We start from the raw sequence: 12,833 nt of genomic DNA on the forward strand, positions 1-12,833 counted from the left end.
TTAATTTGTTTGATGCAGTAAAGGTATATAAACTTAATATTCAAGTGATCCTTGCAGGCAGTCATTGGAAATCCAAATATCTTTTTAAAAGTTAGTGGTCTGCACAAAGATGCCAAAATATTTCCCTGCTCTTTTCTACATCCTTTCAGTGTTCCTTCCACCATAAACAGTGGTACAGCCCTGTTCTGTGGTTTTGTGCTCTATATTAAGTGTGGGGATAGGCATCTTCAAAGGTGACTAACCCATCCTTGATTCAAACCAAAACTCAGCGAATCAGGTTTCCATCAGCTATTTGAGAAGTGACCAACAGGCTTCTCAGCCGAAGAGCTGCTTTGACATTGAAGTCTCATCCCCCAACATCCATGAAGATACCAACCAATTAAACTCTGGGAGCTGAAGATTGTTATTGGAGATCCAGGTTGCACAGCCAAGAAGGGTTACAATGTTAAGTGGATTTTAATTTCAACAGTTCACGTGATAGGGGTCACAGGGAGTTTGGGATTAGAGGGGTGAGAGGCAAAGGCAAGGTTTGACTTACAGTGGCCAACTCCTGTCTCCTTCTGTGGCCCCAGCTGTTCCAGGATTGGAGCATTTGAAGTTGGCAGACCAGCATGATGTCTCTGCCAAGAAAGCAATCATAGTGTTTTGCCTGCTGGGATGGCAGGTTATTGTGTTTTAAAGCCCCCAAATGACTGTTAACTCACATCTTAAGAGACTTAATTGATGGTACAGTGACTCACTCATGAACCTTCCCACCCAGAACTTGATTTTTGATGTGGTAGGAAGAGGGTGGATATCTCAGCAGTGTCAACTGATTGATTTTATTCTCCATCGTGCCACCTGCTCTGCCATTCAGGGATGGGAGAGATCAATGAGGTGTCCTGCCTAGAATGCATATAGTGCAGGAAGCAGAAACACAGAATGGTGAAGGTGTGAGTGAACAAGACTTTACAAGACATTCATTTCTTAAGAGAGCGCTTATCTGTCAGAAAGTAAAAACAAGGACATATCATTTAGTCCCTCACACCTGTTCAACCCCATTGCGATCTAATTATTTTTGTATACATACTTCAGCCCATGTCCCTCAAAGATCTTTGGTTAACAATCATCTAGCAATTTCTTGCCCAGCATCTATTGTCACTGGCAGAAGGAAGTTCAAAACTGTCAAACCAGTTGTTGAGTATAGAACTGTTTCATAACCTCACTACCAAAAAGCCTGGCTCATTTTTTATGCCATATCCCCTCTTCTTAGGTTCTTAAGTTAGGAACTATTTCCCGCTATTTACTCTCTATCACTCACAGTCATAGAATCATAGAAATGCACAGCACGGTCATATACCCTTCAGTCCAACTTATCCATGCCAACAAGATATTGAAACTAATCTGGTCCTATTTGCCAGATTCCTGAAGAAAGGCTCATGCCCAAAACGTTGATTCTCCTGCTCCTTGGATGCTGCCTGACCTGCTGCGCTTTTACAGCAACACATTTTCAGCTCTGATCTCCAGCATCTGCAGTCCTCACTTTCTCATATTCCTCTACACCTTTCCTATTCATGTACCCATCCAGATGCCTTTCAAATGTTGTAATTATACCAGCCTCCATACCTTCCTCTGGCAGCTCATTCCATATACACACACCATCCTCTGTGTGAAAACGTTGCCCCTTATAGGTTCCTTTTAAATTTTTCCCCTCTCATGCTAAACCTATGCTTTCTCATTCTGGACATCCCAAAACGAGGAAAAAACATTGTCTATTTACTCTATCTGTGCCTACCATGATTTTAGAAACCTCTATAAGGTCACTCCTCAGCCTTCACAGCTGCAGAGAACACAGCCCCAGCCTATTCAGCGTCTCTGTATAGCTCAAACCCTCCAACCTTGGCAATATCTTTGTAATTTTTTCTGAACACTTGCAAGTTTCACATCACCCTTCTGATAGGAGGGAGACCAGAATTGCACACAATATTTCAAAAGTAGTCACACCAATGTCCTGTGCAGCCGCAACATGATCTCCCAAGTCCTTTACTCAATGTTCTGGCCAATAAAGAAAAGCATACCAAATGCCTTCTTCACTGTCCTATCTACCTGTGACTCTACTTCTAAGGAACTATGAACCTGCATTCCAAAGTCTCCTTGTTCAGCATCACTCCCCAGGACCTTACCATTAAATGTATAAGTCCTGCCCTGATTTGCCTTTCCTCTCCTTAACATCTTGAATACTAGAAACAAAGCACCCTCAATCTTCCTGCTTGTAGTGAGTACAAGCTTGTCCAATCTTTGCTTTCAATTTAAGGCTTCGGGACCAGGTTGTCATTCTGGTAAATCTATACTGCACTTATTTTAAGACCAGGATATATTTTCTATAGTGTCGCCCAGGCCATTTGCAGCTACTTGAGGATACAAATCTCATTGGCTTGGTATTTCCCCAAGTTAAAGGGCTCTCCAACCTTCCAAAACAATATAGAGATGAGAACATGTGTCTTAGTTTAAAATGTATTTGTCTCATATTGCATTATTGGTCTCTTATATTTGCTGAGGACCAAGACACATTAATAACTTTGTTTAAATATTTTATTAGGTAATTTATTCCAAAATAGTAGGGGTTTTAAATAAATAATATGGTTGGCAATCTTCCCAGGATATACTCATAAAATGCTTCTCTTTGTAGTTTATCTTTAATAGACTATGAGTCCATGGTATTTGCAAAGTTTTGAAAATATTTCTGTTGTTAAGAAGGTTCTCCTTTTTGTTATTTTGGTTTAGAATTTAAATGTGGCCTTGCTGGAATAAAGCTGAACTCGAAGCTTTCTCATTTTTCAGTTTAGTTATAGCAGCATCACACAACATCTCAGTATTGGATTCCCAGAACATTATCTTTTGAATTTGGCTGTACAGCTCCTGAATCTTTGGAGCTAAGGTTGCTGTTTTAAGTTGGAAATGGTACCCATGAGATCTGTGCACATACCTGGTGCACCTAACGTCATTTGGTAACAGATAGCATTTCGATCAGCAAAACCACTTTAGTGGAACTATGTATTTTACAGCATATTGCTGTTTATGAGTCAATTTGAAAAAGCAAAATAAAAATCTTAATACTCTTAATGGCTCTTAGATGTACTTTGCAACAGATGGATTGCAGCCTTTTCAATAGGCAGCTCACCACCGTCTTTTCAAGGGCAACAGTTGCTGGTCTTGCAGTAAACCCCACATCCCATAAAATGGTCAAAGTTACTATCTTCTGGACTTGCTCTCTCTTTGTAATAAAAATGTTACCATAAGCAACGAAAAAAAGGAGGCATGATTGTTCCTTAACCTTAGTGACAGCCAAATTTATGTCATGTTACTATTTAGGTTTGTCACCATTTGTGCAAAGATCTAGCCATGTTAGTTCCATTTGATAAATGAAAATCTGGCTTCTTGTAAATATTATTTAGGACATGGGCGTATGTTGAAACAGCAGGTTTCTTAATTCTAAACTCAGCTGCTAACTCAATATTGCATATTTTCATGTTTAAAGTCAACTTTTCAAACATGATTTTGCAGAGAATCAATATTGAATTGCTTTCAGTCATGAGCAAAAGACAAATTAAGGCAAATTTCTATTCACAGTGCAAGGAATGAGTCATAATGTGTTTTAATCCATCATTCTATTATACTCTTTACAATTGAGAATGCTTTTCCAAATGTAGCTAACAGTGGACTCGAGGAAAGTTGAACATGTATGTGGCATCTAAAGCAGAGCTACATTTGAACGAATTTCTGCTAATATGTAAAGCACAGTGTAGCAATTCACTTGAGAGCCTGGATCAATGACAACATGCTTAGATGTGAAATATTTTTCACGAGAATAGTAGCTCTCACAAGTGACTACAAGTCCTCACATTTTGTCTGTGAGTTACTTTACAAATATAAGTGCAATGTTCGTTTATCTTTTGTTTACAATGAAAGAATATTAATATTGATTGCAAATATTTAAAAAGACTTAATTTATAGAGCTCTGTATGCCCCTCATCCAAGTGAGAGGAAAGGAGAGAGGAAGAGAGGGAAAGATATTAACAAACTAATATGTACACAACATATTTCAAAATGCTATAAAGCCAGAATGTACTTTCTTTGTACTATTGGCAAATTGCAACCATAGCATCCAATTAGTGAAACAGCTTTGCAGTAATGGCTAGATTATCTATTTTAGTGATTTTGTTTGTGGGATAAATATCATCCTGTGGAGAACTTGCCTCCTCTCATTAATGTAGAACAAAAGAAAGATTGCTCAAAAGGAAATAGCTTCACAAATCACAGTGGAATAAAATAGCCAATTCTTCCCACATACACTAGCACTGGGAGTTCTCCACTGAGAATTAATTCGACAAAGTTTGCTTCATATTTTCAGATGGTGCAGTTGCATTACAATAACTTGCTGAGGCAGGAATTTCAGTGAGCACTAGAACCAATAGCTTATAACGATTCCTGAGTGGATGTGCTTTGAATAAATATTGCGGGAAGAACAGAAAATATGCCACTGTTGACTATGCCGTGTTTGGGGAATAAAAGCACTCAGTTGAAAAATGGGCCTGATCTTGCCTGTAACTGCATTAGGGTTGTGAACCTGTTCGAAATTTTCTAAGTTTTGTTCATCTGGTGTTCATCTATGTCTAATGATATGAATGAGTTAAGGTGAATAATACCAATCCACTTTGAGAATAAGTCCAACAGTTCTTTTTTCAAAGTTAACAATAGTTTGCAGTGTAAGTGAGTGAGGGAAATGTTCATTCTAATAAAAAATGTTGCAGTTAAGCCTAACCAATAGCAGAAAAATAAATGACCATCGGAGAAACTATGCAGTTGTAATACATTTGATAAATAGAGATTTGGCATGAATTATCACTGGTTTTGTATCACTTTCAATAGCGACATTAACAGATTTATTATTTAGTAAACTTTAATTACAATGCTTTGTTCAAGTTTGAAGAGCTTCACCCGACAATGAACTCTTGGTTCAGACACCACAAGTTACAAACGCAATCCGATACTCTTGGGTTTATTAAGATTATTTACATAGCTGTAATTGATCCGCAGCCTCTTGCTAAAATATCACTTCATGTAATGGTCTTCTTAAGGATTGGTGCAAGAGTTCAGCGTTATATATTACAGTGCAGATCTCTCTGTATTGCCTTTCAACTGAGCTTCCATTGACAATTTTAGGATTGTATCCATAGTACTTTGTAAAAGTACTATGATAGCACCTAATACTTATGCATTTTATCATCGCATTAAACTTGAAGTTGATAAATGTAAGCAGCTTTTATCCTTGCAAAAAGCATTTAATCTCAAAATAGCCTCATTACTAAACTCAAAAAAATCCATTCTGAATCACACAGGGATTTCAGGTATCTTAGCAAATCTGTTAAATAATTTTACAATGATTGAATTCCTAAGTTATTTTCTTTGGTATTTTAGAATATATTCCTAGAATGTGGGCATAATTGGCAAAGCTGATGTATTTTCTTGTTGCTAATTGCCTTTCAAAGGTGGTGGTGGGCACTTTGTTTTGGAATGGCTGCATTCTGTGACAATGCGGCTATACTGTTGCTTCGTAACACCGGGAACTGGAAGTAATATAGTGACACTTGGCGTTTGCATACTGAGGTTCTATGCACAGCTGTATGCAGCTGCACAACCAGGAAGTATCAGATTGAAGGCAAAGTTGGGCATGTTCTTTTGTTGCTTTTGCCTAGAGGTTTGTACATCATGAACTTGCAAATATGGTCCATTTTTGACCTCCAGATAAAGTGATAAATGATTCAGAGGATTACCATAGTGTAGGGGTGAGGAATGCATCTGCGCCTGATTCAACAATGCCATGAGCATCTCATATCTGATTACCATATTCTTAATTTCAATGGGAAGGGACCATCACTCCTACACGTTCAGTCTTCATTTAAACATGGTGACTCACTCCTTCTGGTTCTTAGTGCATGCTGGGCCACTCTGAACTAAATCCCCAGTATCATCAGGGTCGTCTCATCTGACAGTTAGGGGATAAAGGATTGGTTAGCCCGGTTCCTAAAGAATGGATTTCACTTTTGCTTCAGTTTACCTTGGATTTCACAACTGTTTCGAACTGGCTGAGAACGCCAACCAGATTGGAGCAAAGACAGTGACTGCATCCATGAACACGGAAGTTTCAATCCACAGGCTATCACTGCCTGGAATGCTCACCCCTCTTATGCCGGCATCTTTCCACATTGTCACAGCTGAGAATTCTACACAGCACAGAAACAGGAATGGGGAGAGAGGCCAGCTCTGTCTGATTCCAGATTTGATCAGGAAACTTTCTGACCCAGTGATTGAAATTGTGACTGACATTTGTGTGGAGCTGATGTACTGAGTTTCAGGTCCCCTCCTTAAACCCCATTTTGGAGAGCACACCCATCATTAAGTGCACAATATTCTGTCAGAAGCTTTCTCCTTGTCCTGGCGGGTATGCATCTCTCTGTCCTACACGGAGATAATCATATCCCTGAGTAGCTCGAGGCTCTCAGTGATCCTTCTGCTGGATGCAGCACACGACTCATCCAAGTGAACCACCATCTCCTGAGAAGACCAAACTCAAGTCACCATCTTGTCGTCCCCATTCAGTAGTGAGATAGGTTGTCAAATTCTAAGTTCCGCCCTCCCCCTCTTCTGCTTGTAGATGAAGATAACAATGCCTTTCCTCAGGATTCAAACATGCAGCCCACGAGAAGCATATTCTTGTTAAACACCCTGTGGGTCTTGGCTACGTAGAGAAGGACACAACTCAGGCAAAAAAGCTGAGATATCTTAGTCTTTTCGATGGACTTGAGGGCCTTATGTAGCTAATACAGACATAACAATTTGTTCAAATTCTCCCAGAATACAATAAATGGCAGAGCCCTTAGCAGCATCAATATACAGAGGCAACACATGTGGATGAGGTGATTAAGAAGGCATATGGCATGCTTGCCTTCATCGGCTAGGGCATAGAGAATAAAAATAAAAAATAGAGAATAAAAATAAAAATAGAACTTTAGTTAGACCACGTTTGAAATATTGTGTACAGTTCTGGTCAGAAGGATGCGGAGGCTTTGGAGAGGTTACAAAAACAATTTAGCAAATGGTGTTTGATTTGGAGGGTGTTAGCTATGAGGAGAAATTTGACAAACTTTGTTTGCTTTCACTTGATTGTCAAAGGAGAAGGGTGATCAGACTGAAATTCATGAAAAGCATGGATAGAATGGATCGTCAGTCTTTTTCCCAAAGTGAAACTGTCAATTATTAGAGGATATAGGTTTAAAGTAAAAGGGGATAAGTTTACAGGAGATGTGAGAGGCAAGTCTTTTACACAGAAGGTAGTAAGTGCTTGGAATATGCTTCCAGAAGAGGTGGCAGAGGCGGATTCAATGGCAATGTTTTAGACACATTTTGACAGGCATATGAAGAGGCAGGGATAGAGGGATATGGACCATGTAGACTCATAGGTTCACAGAATCCCCACAGTGTGGAAGCAGGCTATTCAGTCCATCGAGTCCACTTCGGCCTTCTGAAGAGCATCCCACCCAGATTCAGCCTCCCCATCCTATCCCCATGGCCAATCCACTTAACCTGCACATCTTTGGATGGAACACCCAGAGGATACCAACAAAGATATGGGGGAAATCTGCAAACTCTAATCATAGTCACTCAAAGCTGGAATCGAACCAACACTGTGAGGCAGCAGTGGTAACCACTGAGCCACTGTGCTGCCCCCACAGGCAAAAAGCTTTTAGTTCAGAAAGGAAGCATGTGACAGCACAGGTTTGGGGGACCAGAGGGCCTGTAGTTGTGCTATACTGTTCTTTGTTCTTTCTTCGAATCAGAAAATGTTGGCACTAAATCATTTAACCCTGAAAACAGAGATCATAGAATGCAATTAAGCTATGCCCACTCACTGAGTTGCAGGCAGCACATTAAATTTGAGTTGCCTGCTGTTTTAACTAACTACAGCAGACAGGCAGCATCACCCATGCTGTTCACTGATTGCATGTATCAGCAGAGAGCTTCAACATCACAATCAGCTAATGCTGTTTAAAAGCAGGCATCACCTCTGCACGCCTTCACCTGTTATATTGGAAGCACACTGTGGATGGAAAAACTGATGAGGGTATATTTGAAAATAAGCCTGGGCAGCGTTACTTTGAAGACGAGCTAACGTGCAAGTCAGTGAATGCCAAGGTTTTCTGACAATTCACTTAAAATCTTGGAACAAGACAAGACAAGGTCAGTTGGTCAAAAAGCTTACAGACAAATGCCTTAGAGGCAGAGAATCACAGAGTCATAGGGCAGTACAGCTCAGAAATAGACCCTTCAATCCAACTCATCCATGCTGATCAAATATCCTAAATTAATCTAGTCCCATTTGTCACCTTTTGATCCATGTCTCTCTCAACCCATCCTATTTATATACTCATCCAGATGCCTTTTAGATGTTGGAATTGTACCAACCTCCAACACTTCCACTGCCAACTCATTCCATACACACACTTTGTGAAAAAGTCACGCCTCGGGTCCCTTTTAAATCTTTCCTCTCTCCACTTAAATCTATGCCCTCTAGTCTTAGACTACACTACCCTGGGAAAAAGATCTTGACTACTCACCATGTTACTTAGGATTTTATAAATCTCTGTAAGGTCACCACTCAGCCTCCAATGATCGAGAGAAAAAAGCCCAAGCATATTCAGCCTCTCCTTATAACTCAAATTGTCTATACCTGGCAACATCCTTGTAAATCTTTTGAACAATTCCAAGTTTAACAACATCTTTCCTCTAGCAGGGAGACCAGAGTTGAACGCAGTATTCCAAAAAGTGACTAACCAATGTTCTGTACAGGAGAGAGGGACTCGGTGCTGAGGAAGGAGATGTAGCTGTGGTAGCGAGTCTGTTTGAGAATGTGGCTGAAGAGCTTCTGTGCAGAGGAGGGTGCTGAGGAAGGAGATGTGGTGCCTACGGAACCGACTTATCCCGCACAGACTCCGGACTACGTTCACACCAACAAAACTTGGACCCAACCAGGACAGCCAGTACCTACAACAAATCCGAAGCCTTCAGCAACAGACCTCCCTCCGGATCCTCCGCTCCACGCTTGCAGCCATGTGCCGCTACCTACATTCCCTGCAACTCGACCTACCCCAGCTCAGGACAACACTCTCACAGACCTGCAAAGGACCTCTACTGTTCTTCATCCACAGAAGGATCCATAAACTAAACAAACAGTTCTTCCTGACCATATCGGAAATCAAAGACAGTAAGTACCAAAAACGTTCATGTACTTACCCCCACACTCCGGATTCCTCAACTGTTCCAGAATCTTCCATCGGCCTCCGAAATCAGTCTGGCGCCATTACACACGCGGCCGCTACATCGCCCGCTGCAATATCTGCCGCCGCCGCCGACGATGACGTCACCTCCGCCCCCACCGACCTCGCAGCCTCCGCGATCGCTGCCCAAACAACCGCCTCTGCGATCGCCGCCCAGACAACCGCCTCCGCGATCGCCATGAAGACAATCGCCGGCAGATTCGCGACCTCTGCGGCTATGGGGAATAACTCTCTCTCTGCGGTCGCCGCAGCCACTTCCGCCCCCAGTGACGTCACTAACCTACACGCCCACAACGCCGCATGTGTCTCCGCCCCCACGCCGATCTCCACCCCCAACCCCGCCCCCCCGCGAGTTCCGTCACCACGCCTAATCCCGCCCCTTCGCCGATCTCCGACTGCATGCCTAACCCCGCCCCCACGCCTATTTCCGTCACCACGTCTAACCCCGCCCCTTCGCCTATCGCCATCACCATGCCCAACCCCGCCCCCACACCGATCCCCGGCCCCGCCCCCAGACCTAACCCCGCCCCCACATCCAGCTCCAGCCCCACACCAGGTCCTAGCTCCCAGCCCTGCCGTGTTTTCACTATCCCTCCAGACCTACCCCTCTCTGAGGATGAAAGATCAGTCCTCAGCAGAGGCCTCACCTTCATTCCCCGACGCTCCCGGATTAATGAGTTCAACACGCGGCGTGACATCGAACAATTCTTCCGCCGCCTTCGCCTCCGTGCCTACTTCTTTAACCAAGACTCTCGCCCACCCTCTGATGACCCCTTCTCCCGCCTCCAACACACCCCATCCACCTGGACACCCCGTGCCGGCCTCCTACCTGCCCTCGACCTCTTCATAGCCAACTGCCGCCGCGATATTAACCGCCACCTGAACTCCCCCACCCCTCTCACCCACTCCAACCTCTCACCCTCGGAATGTGCAGCCCTCCACTCCCTCCGTTGCAACCCCAACCTCACTATCAAACCAGCAGACAAGGGAGACGCGGTAGTAGTTTGGCGCACCGACCTCTACACCGCTGAGGCCAAACGCCAGCTCGCAGATACCTCCTCCTACTGCCCCCTTGACCATGACCCCACCCCTCACCACCAAACCATCATCTCCCAGACCGTCCATAACCTCATCACCTCAGGGGATCTCCCATCCACCGCCTCCAACCTCATAGTCCCACAACCCCGCACCACCCGTTTCTATCTCCTGCCCAAAATCTACAAACCTGACTGCCCCGGCCGACCCATTGTCTCCGCCTGCTCCTGCCCCACCGAACTCATCTCTGCGTACCTTGACACCGTCCTGTCCCCCTTAGTCCAAGAACTCCCCACCTACGTTCGGGACACCACCCATGGCCTCCACCTGCTCCATGATTTTCGCTTCCCCGGTCCCCAACGCCTTATTTTCACCATGGACATCCAGTCCCTGTACACCTCCATCCCCCATCACGAAGGACTCAAAGCCCTCCGCTTCTTTCTTTCTCGCCGTACCGACCAGTACCCTTCCACTGACACCCTCCTTCGACTGACTGAACTGGTCCTCACCCTGAACAACTTCTCTTTCCAATCCTCCCACTTCCTCCAAACGAAAGGAGTAGCCATGGGCACCCGCATGGGCCCCAGCTATGCCTGCCTCTTCGTAGGATATGTGGAACAATCCAACTTCCGCAACTACACTGGCCCCACACCACACCTTTTCCTCCGCTACATCGATGACTGTATCGGCGCCGCCTCGTGCTCCCACGAGGAGGTTGAACAGTTCATCCACTTCACCAACACCTTCCACCCCAACCTCAAATTCACCTGGACAGTCTCAGATTCCTCCCTCCCCTTCCTCGACCTTTCTATTTCTATCTCAGGCGACCGAATCAACACGGACATCTACTACAAACCGACCGACTCCCACAGCTACCTGGACTACACCTCCTCCCATCCTGGCCCCTGTAAAAACGCCATTCCATTCTCCCAATTCCTTCGACTCCGCCGCATCTGCTCCCAGGAGGACCAGTTCCAAAAACGCACAACCCAGATGGCCTCCTTCTTCAAGGACCGCAATTTCCCCCCCGACGTGGTCGACGATGCCCTCCACCGCATCTCTTCCACTTCCCGCTCTTCCGCCCTTGAGCCCCGCCCCTCCAACCGCCACCAGGACAGAACCCCACTGGTCCTCACCTACCACCCCACCAATCTCCACGTACAGCGCATCATCCGCCGTCATTTCCACTACCTCCAAACGGACCCAACCACCAAGGATATATTTCCCTCCCCTCCCCTATCAGCATTCCGTAAAGACCACTCCCTCCGTGACTCCCTCGTCAGATCCACACCCCCCACCGACCCAACCTCCACTCCCGGCACCTTCCCCTGCAACCGCAGGAGGTGCAAGACTTGCGCCCACACCTCCCCCCTCACCTCCCTCCAAGGCCCCAAAGGAAACTTCCATATCCGCCACAGATTCACCTGCACCTCCACACACATCATCTATTGCATCCTCTGCACCCGATGTGGCCTCCTCTATACTGGGGAGACAGGCCGGCTACTTGCGGAGCGTTTCAGGGAACACCTCTGGGACACCCGGACCAACCAACCCAACCACCCTGTAGCTCAACATTTCAATTCCCCCTCCCACTCCACCAAGGATATGCAGGTCTTTGGACTCCTCCATCGTCAGACCACAACAAAACGACGGTTGGAGGAAGAACGCCTCATCTTCCGCCTAGGAACCCTCCAACCACAAGGGATGAACTCGGATTTCACCAGTTTCCTCATTTCCCCTCCCCCCACCCTGTCTCAGTCAAATCCATCGAATTCAGCACCGCCTTCCTAACCTGCAATCTTCTTCCCGACCTCTCCGCCCCCACCCCAGTCTGACCTTTCACCCTCACCTTGACCTCTTTCCACCTATCACATTTCCGATGCCCCTCCCCCAAGTCCCTCCTCCCTACCTTTTATCTTAGCCTGCTGGACAAACTTTCCTCATTCCTGAAGAAGGGCTTATGCCCGAAACGTCGATTCTCCTGTTCCCTGGATGCTGCCTGACCTGCTGCGCTTTTCCAGCAACACATTTCCAGCAATGTTCTGTACAGCCAGACCAGAAAGAGTGAGCGAGGTCAATGCCAAGAATGTTGCTTTCAGGAAAAGAAGGATAAGAATTCATTTTGCCCACCCCAACCCTCCAAAGAGCATCCCAGTCAGACCCACCTCTCATCCTCTATCCCTGTATCTACCAATCCACCTAGCCTGCAAACTATAGGCAATCTAGCATGGCCAATCCACCTAACCTGCACAGCTTTGGACTGATGGAAGGAAACCAGAGCACCCAGAGGAAACCCACACAGACATGGGGAACATATGCAAAACTCCACGCAGACAGTTGCCCAAGAGTGGAATTGAACCCGGGTCCCTGGTTTTGTGAGGCAGCAGTGCTAACCACTGAGCCACTGCACCATCTAGAAGTGGG

The sequence above is a fragment of the Chiloscyllium plagiosum genome, unplaced genomic scaffold (assembly GCF_037043375.1).
Source record: "Chiloscyllium plagiosum isolate Xiang-an unplaced genomic scaffold, Cpla_swu_hap1 HiC_scaffold_29, whole genome shotgun sequence".
NCBI classification, from domain to species: domain Eukaryota; kingdom Metazoa; phylum Chordata; class Chondrichthyes; order Orectolobiformes; family Hemiscylliidae; genus Chiloscyllium; species Chiloscyllium plagiosum.